We start from the raw sequence: 16,665 nt of genomic DNA, 5'->3' as shown, positions 1-16,665 counted from the left end.
GTAATACATAGCTAAGTTGCATGAAGTAGAAAACATATATATGTAAAAACATACTTCATGATAATGCTTTAGATTTAATCAGCTTAACACAATCAACATATTTAAATTTTAAGCTGATTTGTATTCAATTCAAAGTAATAAAGCATTCTGAGTATATAGCATATACTTAGATATTTCTCTCCCTTTTTGACAACATCAAAAAGATAGTGAAACATTAAGTACAAAGATCAGAGCAGAACACATCGAGTGTGAATTCAAGAGGTTTTTTAATTTGATACCACAGATAGTTTTCTAATCAAGTGTAGGTGGAATCTTGCTTAGGTTAATTCAAGAAGTACCACAAATGATATTCAAGGAAAAATATGAGTGGAAATCTAACCTCTCTTCACTAAGTATGAAAGCTTGTTGATTTAAGACCTTTTGCCCAATCTATTAAGTATTTTATCAACATGAGAGCAATTTAATTGATTTTCAGAGTAAAAGATCAAAACTTATATACTTGAAAAAACATATCATCATGTTGGATCATGACTTCAAAGTTCTTTTTATGATAATAAGAGCATTGGGGCACAAATACCAAAATATGAATTCATGCAATTTATGATATATCTTAGAGCTCTTTTAAGGACTTTCTTTTATTCCTTTAGAAAATAAGCACGATTTGATACATATATAAAAATATGAATTGGCACAATATTGAAGTTCTAAAGAGCAAGCCAATTAGGACTCATTAGTGAATTCCAAAATAGATTTTCTACGAGATACTCAAGAAAATTTAACACGTTATTCTCCCCTTTTTTCATTAAATTAGAGGCTCTTAAGATCAACTATTTGAATTGCAATTTGGTTCATGATTTGTGCAGAAGATATATTAACCAAATAACATGCCTCAAGGTGTATCATAAAGATTTTCAGATTTAAATTTCAGATGATACATATTGGAGAGTATTAGGATCACTTTTCATTTAGTATTCTTTCCCTCTCCTATAGATTTATGTAATTAAGTTCCATAAGACCTCTCCTTCTGAAATTTTCTTTCTCCCCCTCAATTGATCATTCCATTTAAGTGTTTAGAATCCTAAGATAATGTTCAATAAGATTGTCAATCTCAAAAATATAGTTTGAGATAAGACAACCTTTATAGAACTCATCTCAAGGAAATTAAAGCATGTCTTGCAATATAAGGAGGTTCATCAAAATCAATCCATAAAATTCAAAGTATCCATAAATAAAGTGTCTTTGGGATAGGATACTGAATATCTAAAGCTCTCTCTCAAAAGATGCATTCTTCTTTAATCATTTTAATTGTTGAATTTCAGATTTTAGTGATGAACGTGAATAACACTGAAATTCTGTAATATCAAGAATGTAGAGTGATCTAGAATTATTCAGAATTTATAGTAATCACTCTTTCTAATCCTTTAAGAACAAGTTATGCTTTCTCCTAATCTTAGAGAAAATGTATAAAAGTATTAATCATAAAATGATTCAATTGAAGCTCAGTTTCTTTCAAAAGCATTTACATTTTCTTTCTTTTAGAGTCATTTGAGTGAGGTGAAATGTTTCTAGCTTTAAGATCATTCACTCTATTGATGGAAGTCTTCAATAATGTAGAAGAGAAAAATATATAGATGATCATTGAGGTATATATATTTATAGAACTCAATTTCTTAATCATAGTTTTTCAGCAATGTATACATGAAGCACAATAAATATATTTTTTTTTTATATCAAAATAGAATCATATATTTAGAAATTTTTGTTTGCAATCAAGATCATCGAAAGACACATCATTTGAACCAATATTAGTATACTTTGAAGATAAGAAATGATATGTTTCGGATGCGTATCGGAGCAATCATCAAAGGCATCAAAATTAATTCTGTTTTTCTTAAAGTAAGACTTTATTTTTTAAAAATCACATTTAGTTTAAGCTTTTATACAAAATCAGATTCGGAATTACATAGGATTTTCAATCATACTTTGAGATATGTATCTTCCACATTATAGCTCATCTTAAATGATTACGATTGAAAATACATATTTCAAACATATAAGAGCATATTCAGAATCTTTGTATTAAATATTGAGTTTTGGTACGAATTTGAACATTATATACCAAATTTAGGCAAGTTGAAGGATAAAACAAAATCAATTTATTTTCCCTAAATAGAGATGTTCTTCTCTTCTCCTTTCTACAATTTTATTTAGCTTTCAGATTTTAACAATGATTGTGAATGACAAATCTGAAATTTCTTTTCAATAAAACTAGACACAAGATGTTATGTAGCAATTCAAACATTCAATCAAATTGTCCAAGTATGAAACATTACAAAATATTGAGAATCCATAAATCAAGACATCATACCATATGCAAAATATACCATGTGTTAAGTCATGCATTAAAATACTAAGTACAAGAATGTCAAGGATCAAAATCAATTCTTTTCAAATAAACTCCCCCTATTTAAATATAATCTTGCAATGATTTCATCCTTAAAGTGTGTTTTCAAGTGATTAAAAATTTGACTTAATTCTACTTTCATTTACTTTGTTTTTCATTTATAACTTTCTTATGCTCTATACTCTATTTGCTCCCTATCCGGTGGAGTTGGGAAGGGGCACGAGGTACTACCACTAGCCTCCCTCTTGTGCCGTCCCTAATATGCCCTACACCGAATAGTTGGGTCAAATAGTGCCGGGTACTACCACTAGCCTCCCCATTGGCACCATCCCTATGATGAGCAATATAGAAAGGTTAAAATGTTTACTTCAAAACCTCCCTGTTTAAGTGTAATTAATTATGGATTTTATCCCTTCCAAAAGAATGCTCACACAAGTCTCACAAATGTGTCGAATATATTAAGTTTGTTTTGCTTTTCCTTAAGGTTGAAGTGTTTGCCTCTACTTGGATTTTACTTCTCTTGAATAATATCCATTTTCTTTTCTTTATCTCTCTCTCTTTTTGTTATTCTCAAGTAATTTTCATGGGAGAGCAGAATAGAGAATTAATCTTACGTATCATATATATGTATATCATGCAAACAACATTTTCATTATGCTCAAGGTTTCATAACTTCTCACAAGTTATTTTACATCAACATTTTAAGCATATACTTGTGTATTTCATGGTTATGACATAGGCAAAGATATATTTTAGTTTGGGCAAACCATGAAATAATTTCTAAAAGTATAAGTCAGTCAATACACATATAGACATGATATCAAAAATTAATAATTAAAGAATTTAATCATGCCATAATAAGATTTAAGTTACTGACTTTGCTCAACTAATTTGTGAGAAAGGTATCTAAATTACCTATTCATTATATGTTCTTCAAGCCAAACTAGATTTCTTATGTGTGAACTTTTGGCTGAAGAAGATCCTCTCTCTTGTTTGCATGTGAATGTTTAGTGTATCTTACATGAAGATATCCTTCAAGTTGAAATCTCTCATTTTTCTTTCTTGAAGGAAGGTCATTAGTTTCTTTAAGATACAAAGCATTCATCCAACATATATATTTTTTTAACTAGATGACTCAATATAAGATATGACAATAGTTGCATGTTGAGTCACTTTACTCAAGAGATTGCCTAAATATAAGCAAGCACATATCATTTGAACTAAAGAGATAGATTCATTAACCAAGATAGTTTAAGTCAATTTAGTTTAGATTCTATTTGCTTAAGATAATTATCAATAAGATATGTTAACTATGTTTTAATCAATTTATCTTAAACATTTGTTTCTATCAAAATTCAGATTATGATTTATTTGTTATCAATAAAATATGATTAATTAAAGTTAGATTGAAGTCTTGCACAAGGTCACATAATGAGCATACAATGTGGTCTACTAGCTGTAAAATAATTATTCTATCATGCTTCAATACAGCTTTAACACAATAGATCTACTTTGCTCATCCTTTTCAAATTCTACAAGATGGGGTCATAGATATACCTTCTTCATGCCAATCTTCTATAAGAGTTTTCTTGTGGACTAACGTTGGTCAATGAAGATCCCCTTTCCTGTTTGTCTTAATTTGGAGTTTGAGAGAAGATGTTAATTCATTCATCATATTTCAAACTCACTTTGCAATATAACTCTTCATTAGTAGAACCAAAAATGATGTCATCAATGCATACTTTGAGCAAATAAGATATCACAAATTCATCTTTTTGATGCATAGATTTATCACTATTACTTTCTATCAAAAAGGTTGCTTAAGCTTTTATATATCATGCTTTTGATGCTTGTTCTAAATCACATATTGCTTTATCATATATGTAATGTGTATTTTTAAATATGGTGGTTATTTTTCATAGATCTCCTTTTTAATGAAGTAACCACATAGGAGTGACTTCTACACATTCATTTGACAGAATATAAAGCTCATGAAGCAAGCACATGATAATGATGATCTTTACTTCTAATCATGCAAGAATCTTTATCAAGATCTATTTCCTCTTTTCTTGATTTAGTCTTTTAGTAGTCATCAATTTTTCTTCATTAAGTGCATATGTAAAAGATTAACCATATAATTTGATTTTAGTATTTTGATAATAAATCATTAGTCTCATAAAGAATAAAATGAATTGATACTTCTACAACTAGAATTTTTCATGAATGTTCTATATGCATTGCTTGATGAATGATATCCAAGGATAGAAGTATCTTTATCAGATTTGGCATTATTTTCATAATAACATGTACGACTGAAAAATATGAAAGATATGCAATGGTTCATTTTCCATTTTTCAGAAGATCAAAATTTTCATCAAAAATAGAAATCATATGTATGACAAGCAGTGATGATAGTCTTTTAAAAATTTATTTAAGTAGATGACTATCATACATAATTGTCTTTTTCATTTTTTCAAGAATTCTATTAATCCTATTTTGTTTATGGTGTCCTTGGTGCTGAAATCATTGGATTTAATATTATTTTCTGTATAACCTTTATCAGGATTTTGGTTTTCAACACTGTGCCATGATACTCTTTATCTTCACAGTTTGGAAACCTTTATCATTTGAACCACTTTTACAAGATTTAGTAAATACAGAAAAATACTTCAGTTTTATTTTTCAAGAATAAATCCAATGTAAGCTTTTGAAAAACTTGGAGATGGAAACAACATTTTTAGATTTAGAAATGATTTTTGTTTGTTTCCTTAGTTAGCATGCATAGCAAAACTTTGACCTTTAAGTAGATAATCTAAGTAAGCCTATGGCAAGGTCTTTTGAGATTAAGTACATACTAGCATGAGTTGATTTTATATGCCAAATATGGTTTCTTTAATCTTGGTATTCATAGTGCATATATTCAAAAGCATACCAAGTACACATTATCATATCTATGATCAATAAACAATAATGCCATAGATAAAAACTCTCAATCAAGCATATAGAGAATTCATAGAGTTATTCTTAATAAGTTGATTAATCATTTAGCACCTTATCCACTAGTGAGTAAAATGAAATGATTTGATTATATTTCCAAAAGTATTTTCTATATCACAAAATTGATCACTACTAGCAAATCATATCAAATACTAAAGCACAAATAATGATGAGATGCAATAATTACTGATTTCATTATTATTTTTTTGTTAATAACTTTTTAAGTTTCTTTATGTTCCATGGGTACCTTGGTACACCTATGTGTACATCCTCATTTTCTCATTTTGGGTACCCAAGCTTGCTTGAGTCCTTGAGAGTTAGGACATATGGTTTCTTTTGGAACCCATATCTGTTTAATAGTAATAACTTTACCATTTGATTTAATTATACTAGAACGATAGGTAAAGTTGTTATTCCCATCCTTTTCATTTTTGAAATAAGTTATCTTATTTAATGGTTTGCTTGGTAAATTGATAACCTTTTTCTCTAGAGATTTATGGCTAAGTGAAGGAGTCAAGCTAAATTTTGATTTATCAAAATCAGCATGTTGGCTTTCAAACATCATTTTTAATCTTTCTGAGCTTATGGTGAATTTGTTAATGCAAGATTTTAATTGATTAATTTCTTCGCTTAAGTTTTGATTTTCTTTAATTACGCTATGATTTTTCTGAATCAATTCTTCTGAAAATGACCTTAAGCATTCATTTTCAGAATTTAGTTTCTCTTGTATTTCATCATTAGAATTTCTTTCTTTTGAAATTTTCAGATTTAGTTTCTTAAGATTTTTATTCTTTACAGCTAATTTTCTACATTCACCATACAAATCATGAAAAGCATTTAATAATTCATCATAAGAAAATTCTTCTTGAAAATTATTTGATGTAAGAGTAGATTCAGTTTTTATCTTGTCTTCTTGTGCCATAAAGCACAAGTCAGTTACCTCTTGTAGTTTCTTGGAGCTAATATCATCATTGTCGCTCCTAACTTTTATTTTCTGGCTTGACTCTTTCTTGGTCAAGGCTTTCTTCCTTTTTATCTCTTTCTTCCTTTCTTCTTGCTTCCTTTTCTTCTTTGTCTTTAGGAAGCTGATTTGCCTCGGAGTCGACTCGGACCTTATTGGAGTCGACTTGGTGAACTTGAGAGTCGACTCTGAGATACTTGGAGTCGACTCGACTGAGGGAGATTCAACACCCTTTTCTGCAGTCTCATTGTTAGTATATATTTGAAGCACATGTGAGCTAGTCTGAGATTTATCATAAATATTTTCTAAAGTATCCCAGATCTCCTTAGCAGATAAGCATGCAGAAATTTCATTAAACTTCGTTTATTGAATAGCACAATATAACATGTTCATAGCATTAGCGTTCAATTGTGCTAAGTCCTTTTCATTAATAGTTTGTGAAAGTGTGTGAAGGTCATTTGTTATGATTTTCCATAAATAATAGTTTTGTGATTGAATAAAAATGCGCATGCGTATTTTCCAATGTGTATAGTTTATGCCATTAAATAGTGGTGGTGTATCAATTGATTGTCCTTCTCCTAGAAAACTATCTATTTGAGTTGTCATGATCTTTGGCTCTAGTCGGTTAAGACTACAAATAATATTTGAGCACCCGCTCTGATACCACTTGTTGCCCAGTAGATACAACCCAAGAGGGGGGGTGAATTGGGTCTTTTAAAACTTTTAAACTACTTCTAGTACTTTTTGATTAATTATGCTAAGTTGTATATATGCGCAGTGAAAGTTAAACTTAGCAACAGTTTGATGTATAGAATGTGACTTGATTAAATATGCTTGCAACTAAAGGATATCCAGATAAGAGTTAAGCAAGCAGTTTATCTAAGTAAGTGAGTGTGTTAGTTAGACAATAAGTAGAGGCATTACAAACACAAAGGACATATAGTGGTTCGGTGCACCCCAGCACCTACATCCACTCCCCAAGACTTCTTGGGAATATCACTATAATCCTACAGATTACAGCCGGTTGTTTTACAAGCTCACAACCCAACTTGTTGTTTTACGAGGTCACAACGAACTCGGTCGGTTTTTCCAGGCTCACCGACTAGAACCACCCCCGATTGTTTTCCCGGGATCACAATCGAACCCTTACACGTTGGTTTTACCCTCGGCTCACCAACAAACCTAAACCCCGTTGGTTTTCCCTTTGGCTCACCAACAAACCTTACACCGTTGGTTTTCCCTTTGGCTCACCAACAAACCTTTAACCCCTTGATTCAATCCCTTGATTGAATCAAGTTACAAGATATTAAAACAAAGAATAAAAACAAATCAAAGCTTCTTAAACAAGCAAATATAACAATATAAACAAATAGAGTAAAGAGAAGCCCTCAAACGAGTTTTGAAGATGGAGGAGCTCGGCTTCTTCTTTACTTGACCCTCTTCTGATTTGGCACGAGGTAGAGGATCACTGAGGCAGCACACGGATGGAGAGGAAGCTTTGGGATTCTCTTGGATGCTCTTCTTCTCTCTATTTCGTTTTGGATGGCCCTTTTGTGCTTGTGGGAGATTTCCTTTGTAATCTCTTTGAGATCTCTTTCCTAGATGATCTCTCCCACTTCCATTCCTTCTCTCCTAGCTCTCCTCTTGTTTTTATAGCTTTAGATGGCGTGGAAACAAGAATATAGCCGTTAGAGACAAAAATAGAGCCGTTGGACACAGTCTGCACTTCCTGACAATATGACCGTTGGTGGGTTGGAGTCGACTCGCGCGATCAGGAGTCGACTCGGCTGTAGCAGGAGTCGACTCGAGCTTTTCCGGAGTCGACTCGGCAACTGTTCCCAGTTTGAATTAAAGTTGCCGTCTTGACTGGGAGTCGACTCGTCTTGACCCGGAGTCGACTCGCCAACTTCTGGCGCTGACCTGGCAATTTTGGAGTCGGCTCATCCTCTGTAGTCCGTGGATCCAAATTTGAATTTTGTCCACTCGAGTCGACTCGACTGTCCTGGGAGTCGACTCGAATCTCAGAGCCCGAACTCCCGATTCTCTGTCTTTTGGCTCATCCAGTCTTGGAGTCGACTCGAACTTCCTTGGAGTCGACTCGGCTCTCAGTTTCCGAAAGTTGGTCTTCTGCCTTTTGACGTGAAACTTGTCTTGGAGTCGACTCGAGCTGTCTGGGAGTCGACTCGAATCTCAGAGGCAGTAACATGGTTTTCTGTCTGTTGATGGTCGCGGAGTCTCGGAGTCGACTCGTGCAATGCGGGAGTCGACTCGAATCTCAGACCCGAAAACTGCTCTTTGACTTTTCTGCCTGTGACTCCTAGGAGTCGACTCATACTTCTCCGGAGTCGACTCATACTTCTCCGGAGTCGACTCGAATTCCACTGGAGTCGACTCGAAGACTGTTCTTTTGAATTTTTCTTTTGATTTTACTCCTCCAATTTGAATCCTTTGAACTTTAAACTTGGGCCAATAAATTGTAGCTTTCTTCCAACTTGAGAGCTTTGGAGGCCTTCTTGTGTTCTCCCAACTTGCTATGTTCCTTGCAAAATAAATATCTTTCTCCTTGCAACATAAACATTAGTATCTATACTTCAAGGTTTTGTGATCATCAAAATCAATCTATGAATCAATCTTTGGGTCATCACTGTGCATGTATGAATGGGACAACAATTTTATCAGGTACCCCCACCCCAAATGTGGCTTGGATCATACAATGCTTCAAGTGTTAATCATACACTTAATATCCTTATACACCTAATTAGAATCCCAGACCTAGCCTATCGGCATAGTTCATGTACTTAATAGTTGATTTAGCTTTTTTACAAGATTATGCATGCACCTTTTTTTTTTTTTTTGATAAAATGGATGAATTATACATGTCTAGTATAGATCCATCCAACAAAATCAAAAAATAAAATAAGTCCGAGTGCAGACAGGATAATAGCCATATACGTCCATAGAGTGTCACCAAAAGGATTTGCATCATATGGCACCACCTCATTAGTTGCTTAGCGGGACCCTTCGTTGCTTGCAAAGATCCGGATCGACCAATTTGGCCCCCCAAAATCATTGAGTTAGTTTGGTTGCCTAATTGCACTGTCAGATGAGACGATTAGCTTTACAAGCCATGAGAGATTTGTGGGGATCTGTATACGATGCTGGTCAATGTTATTAACTATTTTGAGCCCTAAAATTGGTTTTAGAAACCAACAAATCCGTGACCATTTTGATTGAGGGGCATATTGGGCTTTTTCGTGGAGCTTGTCCAATGCTCATCTCTTACTTAACCTAATAATGGAGGTAGGGCCCTACCCACTGAAGTGAGATCTTTTGACTAAAAGAAGGAGGGGGGTTGTTAAGAGAGGGATTAAGAGGGTGGCATACATAGCTTTCGCCCTCTCAATTCTATAAATACACCAAGAGGGCTGGTTTTTAAACATGTATAAAAAAATCCCACCTCACCTCTCATTCTCTCAAATTCTCTCCCCCATGTTTGTATGACGTTGTGACAGCTCGGAGAAAATATCTCGAGGCTCTTCTGGTTAGCAAAGCTGACCCAAGTAGGATTTAGCACAAGCTATAAAGGGTCAGCATCAATCAATAGTATGACTATGAAATCTATCTCACCAACTCATGGAATTCAACTATCTATATTTAAAATCTACATGATTAATTGAGATAAAAAAATTGTATGCACCATATCAATCTTTAGAATGTATATATAAGGTTTATTTCTAACTTTACATAATTAATTGAGATTAAAAAAAAAAACATACCCCATATTAGTCTATAGAATGGTAGATCCTTTTTTCTATTGCATATTTTCTTATACCATGGCATTACTAGCCATTTGTAGAGCTTTCTTTTTCTTCAAGATTGTCTTCCATTCAACTCCAACCTTACTCTGATTTGATGGTAGCAGCTCCTTAGATCAATCATTGTGAAGATGGTTGAGTTGGTTAACATATCAAGCATGTCATCAAGTTTTAGTATTGGAAATCAGCACTTGATGGTGATTTTGTTTATAGCTTGATTGCTACTGATGCACACCCTCCAAGATCCATCTTGTTTGAAGTGAATAGAGCAGGGACTTCACAGGGGGTTACATCCATAAATATTTATAAAAGTGAAGTGGAAATACTTTTGAAAAGAATGCAAAGGGGTAAGGCGTTAGGTTATGGAGAAATAGAAAATGATGGGGATATTGGGCTAATATGATTTTATTATACTTCAATACTAGATGATGATTTGTTGCTGTGAACAGGAAACATCTTTCATGGGCATGGCTAATATGGTTATTTATTATTCCTGAAATATTAATAAGATCATCAGTTAATGCTTTTCAGGGATAAGCTGTTACATTATCTATCTTGATAGATCTTACAATATTCAATATAAAATCATATTAGTTATATCATCTTCATTTTTAGATTTTCTATAATCCTTTTCTTTCATAAGATGGGGGATCTATTGCTTCTAAGGTAACATTCAACTAGGATAACCACCATCACCACCACCAAATATATGGGCCATTTAGATCGCCACTACCCAGACCAGTTCTGCAAAGTTTAGGGAGCAAGTGCCGAATTTGCTCTTTGGATTAATCTTGCTTGATGGAGTCATTCAATGGATCACTATTATTCAAACCTATTCTACAAAATTGGCAGGGGAGCAAGTGGCCTTTTTGCCCTTTGAAATAATCTTACTTGAGGGAGATTTACTCTTGTCCTTGTACCTTCTTGGATCACCTTTTTTTTCCCTTTCAGCTATATTGTTAAAGCATCTTGTTCCCTTTCACACATATTTTTCAAATGCAAAATTGAGATATCTATTACCTGAGTATATTAATGGAATATTCAATCTTATAAGTTATCTTTTTATTCCAAGAATGAAATTGCATAGCAGCAAACAATTTAGCATGCAAATAGGTGAAAGGGGCTTATATGTAAATATGATTAATTTAGGTGTTACGTATAGAATTTAATCTATTTATTATTTTTCTGAAAAAAGGGTGGAGTTACCTTCTACCCAGCCACTTAAGTGTAAGCAAGATTCGAATCCTAAAATTTATTGTGGTGGCAAATTCAACCAAACTACGCTATAATATGGATACTGCTCGGTAAAGATGAGGTTGGAAGTTTAAATTTGTTGAGTTTTTTTGCTTAACCTAACAAAAGTTGGTTTTTCCCTCTTTTTTTTTTTATTTTTTTCCTTTTTTTCTTTTTTCAATGCAAAGCTAACAAAAGTTACATGTTGTTGTTTATATTGAGTATGAAGTGATTTTCTGCATACCATTCAAAGGCTTGTACCAGATTTATTGTTCGAGCAAGCAAATTCGAGATGCATAAGGCCCTTATTATAAGATTATTTGCATATTTCATGATATAGAAACTAAATGCAAGGGCGTGCCTCTCTCATTATTTATTTCATTCACAATTTCATTGAGCATAGATGGTTTAAGCACATCTATACTACCTCAATTCTTTTTTTCTGGATCGCTAAATGAAATTACTAACTTGGTTGTTTCTTGGCTCCACTTAATTAGGATTAAGTCAAAAGAGAACTTGTTCCACTATATTGTTGAGGTGACTGACGTTAGGCACAACATGCATGGGTGTAGCTGAGGGATCAAAATGTAGTAGGAGTAACACCATCCTCAGAACATCATTGGATGTTGCATAGTGAGGAGGGGTGCTATTGGTATCATCTTGTTCGATGAAATCTATTTTTTAGGAAGGAGACTTACCACCACTTTGATTATTCAAATCCAAATTTTAGAAGATACACCATCCAAGAATTGAACCTAGACTCTTTGATTGATAAGCTGAGGTATGAGACTACTGAGACAAGTACTGGTTCGAATTTTTTTTGCTCAAACAACAACTAAAGCTTAAAAGAACAACCATCCTTAACTAACCTATAAAGTTCCTAAAAATGAAAAGGGTTCAAGTAAATAAAGCAAAAGGATATCTAGATCTAATATTTAAGCTGTGAATAATAACTACTACTTTTCTTTTTTTGTAAAAAAGTGAATAATAACTGCTCTCAAGCTACAATTTAAGTGCGTACTTCAGGTCGCCTCTAAAATAACTATGGTTTGTTTCCTTATTCTTGCTAGTGAGAACAGTCAGAGTCAAAGATTGGAGGAATTAACAGAAGATTTAGATATTCAAATTCAAAGAAAATGTCTTCCAACAGAATTGGATTGAGTTGTTACAAATTTGTACATATATATTCTCTTTAATTTCAAACTGCTTGTAATCTTATGTTATCTTTATCTTCATTTCAAACTCTGTAATTATCTATATAATGAAATGAAGTCATTGGTATGGGTACGTTGAACCAACACCATTTTCTTGTAAATCTTTCATGGTACCAGAGCTTTTATAGCTTATGCTAGATCAAATTTTCTTTTCAATGGCTTCCGCTAGTTCTATCGCTCCTATTGTTTTCACTCCAAATTTTTCTCAACTAGTTTCGGTGAAGATGGACGGCAGCAATTATCTCAATTGGGTGTCTCAATTGCTACCTGTTCTATGCAGCAGTGATTTGCTTGGGTTTGTGGATGGTACGAAGCCCTGCCCAGAAAAATTTAACCGTGACTTTGATGGACAGCCTATTAAGACTATGAATCCTGAATATGTCCTTTGGCAAAAAAAGGATCAATTCGTCTTAAGCTGGCTGAATGCAACTCTCTCTGATAAGGTACTTCCTTCCGTGTTTGGACTTACATCAGCGAAGCAGGTATGGCAAACTCTTGCTAATAAATTTGCATCTCAGTCTCGCTTACATGTTAATCACCTCAAGAGACAACTACAAACTCTCTAGCAAGGGAACAAAAATTGTACCAATTATTTAGCTATGGCAAAGTCTTGGTCTGATCAATTGGCAGTTGCAAGAAAGCCTGTGGATGAGGATGATCTTATCTCCTATGTGCTTAGCGGTTTAAATGCTGCTTTTACTCCATTTGTTACCACTGTGTCTTTTGCCTTGCATAACAATCCTATGAGTTTTGATGACTTGCAATCTGAGCTCCTTTCTTACGAGATAATGATTGAAAATCAACTTCACTCAACCACTGAGCAGCAGACTTTCGCTATGGTTCTGCGAAAAATCAGATGCAGGGCAGACAAAGACGAAAAAGGCAGAATTTCTCTCCTAAATTTCCGTCCAGACAAGCTCAACAATCTCCCAAGCTATGACTTCCTCCTACTCAGCAACAAGGATCTCAGTCAAAGCCCACCACTCCACCAGGCAGTTCTCAGACCCGTATTCCTTGTCAAATATGTGGGAAGACTAATCACCAGGCTTTAGATTGTTTCCATCGTACGGATTATAGTTATCAAGGCCGCCATCCACCTGCGCAACTTGCTACAATGGTTGTACAAAGCAATGCCATACATGAGGATCCTAATATTTGGTATGTAGACTCTGGTGCTAACCAGCATATTACTAATGAAGTTGCTAATTTAACTCTACAGGAAGTCTATGGTGGTGAGGATTCTGTGGCTGTAGGTAATAGATCTGGACTTTCCATCGCTAATACCAGTTCCTTCTCTATCCAAACTCCAGAAAAAAAATTATGTTTCAAAGGCGTTTTACATTGTCCTGAAGCAATATTAAATTTGCTTTCTATAAACAAATTCTACATAGATAACAATTGTTTCTTTGTCCTAACTGATACTCATTATTTTGTCAAGGACAAGACAACAACAAGAACACTTTTAGAGGGATTGAGTGAAGGCGGTCTCTATCCGATCATACCGAATAAATCTTCTATCAATCATTGCCGTGCAAGTGTAGCTCTCCTTGGCTTTAAAACTTCTCTAGATGTTTGGCATGCTCGTCTTGGACACCCTTCCGCCCAAGTGACCAAGCAAATTGTAACTTCTTTTAAGCTTCCTATTGTCGGCCCATTATCTCAAGAGTCAGTTTGTCCTTCATGTCAATTAGGAAAGAGTAAACAATTACTGTTTACTCCGTCTAGTAGAGTGTCAGTAGGTCTTTTGGAGTTAATTCATTCTGATGTCTGGATATCTCCTATTTCTTTTCTAAGTGGTTGTCGGTAATATGTTTTATTTATTGACGACTATTCGAGATTTACATGGTTATATCCTATTTCAAATAAATCAAAAGTCTTTGTTTGTTTTGTTAAATTTAAAATTCTTGTTGAAAATCTTTTCTCTTGTAAGATCAAGCAATTTCAATCTGATAACGGTGGTGAATATACCTCCAAACAATTTATTTCTTTTCTCAATTTTAATGGTATTTTGCACCATCTCAGTTGTCCATACACTTCTCAACAAAACGAAGTTGCTGAGAGAACATCGCCATATCATGGAAATTGGGCTATCATTATTGGCTCGATCTAATCTTTTAAAAGAATATTGGGTCGATACCTTTTTAACTGCCATATTTTTAATTAACCGTTTACCTATGGCCATTTTAAAATTTGCATCCCCGTATAGCCTTCTTTTTAAAAGGTCTCCTGACTACTCTCAATTACATTCTTTTGGGTGTGCGTGTTATCCTCTCCTCGTCCTTATACGAATAACAAACTTGCCTTTCGCAGTAAATAGTGTATTTTTCTTGGCTACTCATCTAATCATAGAGGTTATCGTTGCTATAATCCAATCTAAAAAAAGATATACTTGTCACGTTATGTGGTGTTTGATGAGAAATTTTTTTCAGCTCGGGATAGGCCGATACTTTCTCAACCGACAGAAGCAGCTACTCCTGTTGAAACTCCTATTTTTTGTCCAACATCCCAAACCTCATCTTGCCTCACAATTCGGTATCCTCTTCTCCTAGTTTTTCTTTAGCTCCTATTATTCCGAATTCATCTTTTACTCCTTCAAATTATTTTTCTTATCCGTTATCCTCTCCAACTTCCTTGCAACAACCTGCTACGCATATCTCTCCACCTCCTGAGCCTCATGAATCATCTTCTACTTCAACTCACATTCCTCGTTCCAACTAAATTGTGACAAGATCACAAACCGGATCTCTTAGGCCTAAACAATTTTTTGAATTTGTGACTCATTATTCTACACGTCATCCCATTTCCGCCTTAGCCACAATTCAATCACCTCAGGAGCTCTTGAATTTCTCACAAACCGTAGCTTCTGTAGAGTAGAAAAAGGCGATGGATGAGGAATATACTGCTTTATTGGCCAACAACACATGGACTCTTTGTCCTAAGCCCTCTAATCACAATATTATTAACACCAAGTGGGTATTCAAAGTCAAACAAAAGGAGAATGGATATCTTGATCGCCACAAAGCTTGGTTAGTGGCTAAGGGCTTTACTCAAATTAACGGGCTTGATTTTTCAAAGACATTTAGTCCAATTATAAAACCAGCAACGGTGAGGGTTGTCTTAACTCTAGCTATCCATTTTGGTTGGGATATTAAACAATTGGACGTCTCAAATGCCTTTCTTCATGGGACTTAATGAAGAGGTTTACATTGCTCAGCCACGTGGTTATGTAGATCCAAAATATCATGATTATGTGTGTTGGTTAAATAAGGCTCTTTATGGATTAAAACAAGCTCCTAGAGCTTAGCTCAATTGGTTCTCTCAGTGCCTTCTGGAACTCGATTTTGTGGGCTCTATGGTGGACTATTCTCTTTTCACTTATCATAAATCCGACATGCATATTTTTCTCTTGATTTATGTGGATGATATTCTTATAACAGGGTCGAACAACACCTTTATTTCATCCTTGGTTCACCAATTAAAATCTGAATTTGCCTTGAAGGATTTGGGCTCTCTTCATTATTTTCTGGGCATTCAGGTTACAAGGGATTCTCATGGGTTGCATCTCCGTCAGTCCAAATATATCGTGGATGTCCTACATCATGCTCATATGCTTGGAGCTAAACCTTATTTTGCCCCCTGCACATCTGGCGCTAAACTCTCATCTTCTAGTGGTGATCCTCTCTCTAATGCCACTGAATACCGTCAGATTGTTGGTGCCCTCTAGTATTGCACGCTTACACGTCCTGAGATTGCCTACTCCGTGAATCAGCTCTGTCAACATCTCCATTCCCCTACCACGACTCATTGGACAGCAGCAAAACATGTTCTTCGTTATCTCAAGGGCACCATTGACCATGGCCTCTTTTTTACAAAAGGTAATCTCCATCTCCAAGCTTTCTGTAACTCCAATTGGGCTAGAAATTCGGATGATCGCCCTTCTACTACCGACTTTGGGATCTTTTTTGGTCCTTGTTTAATCTCATGGTGTGCCACAAAGCAGCCCGTGGTGGCCCAATCAAGTACAGAGGCCGAATATAGGGC

Source organism: Phoenix dactylifera, chromosome 10 (assembly GCF_009389715.1).
Source record: "Phoenix dactylifera cultivar Barhee BC4 chromosome 10, palm_55x_up_171113_PBpolish2nd_filt_p, whole genome shotgun sequence".
Classification (NCBI taxonomy): domain Eukaryota; kingdom Viridiplantae; phylum Streptophyta; class Magnoliopsida; order Arecales; family Arecaceae; genus Phoenix; species Phoenix dactylifera.
This window is presented reverse-complemented; position numbering follows the sequence as displayed.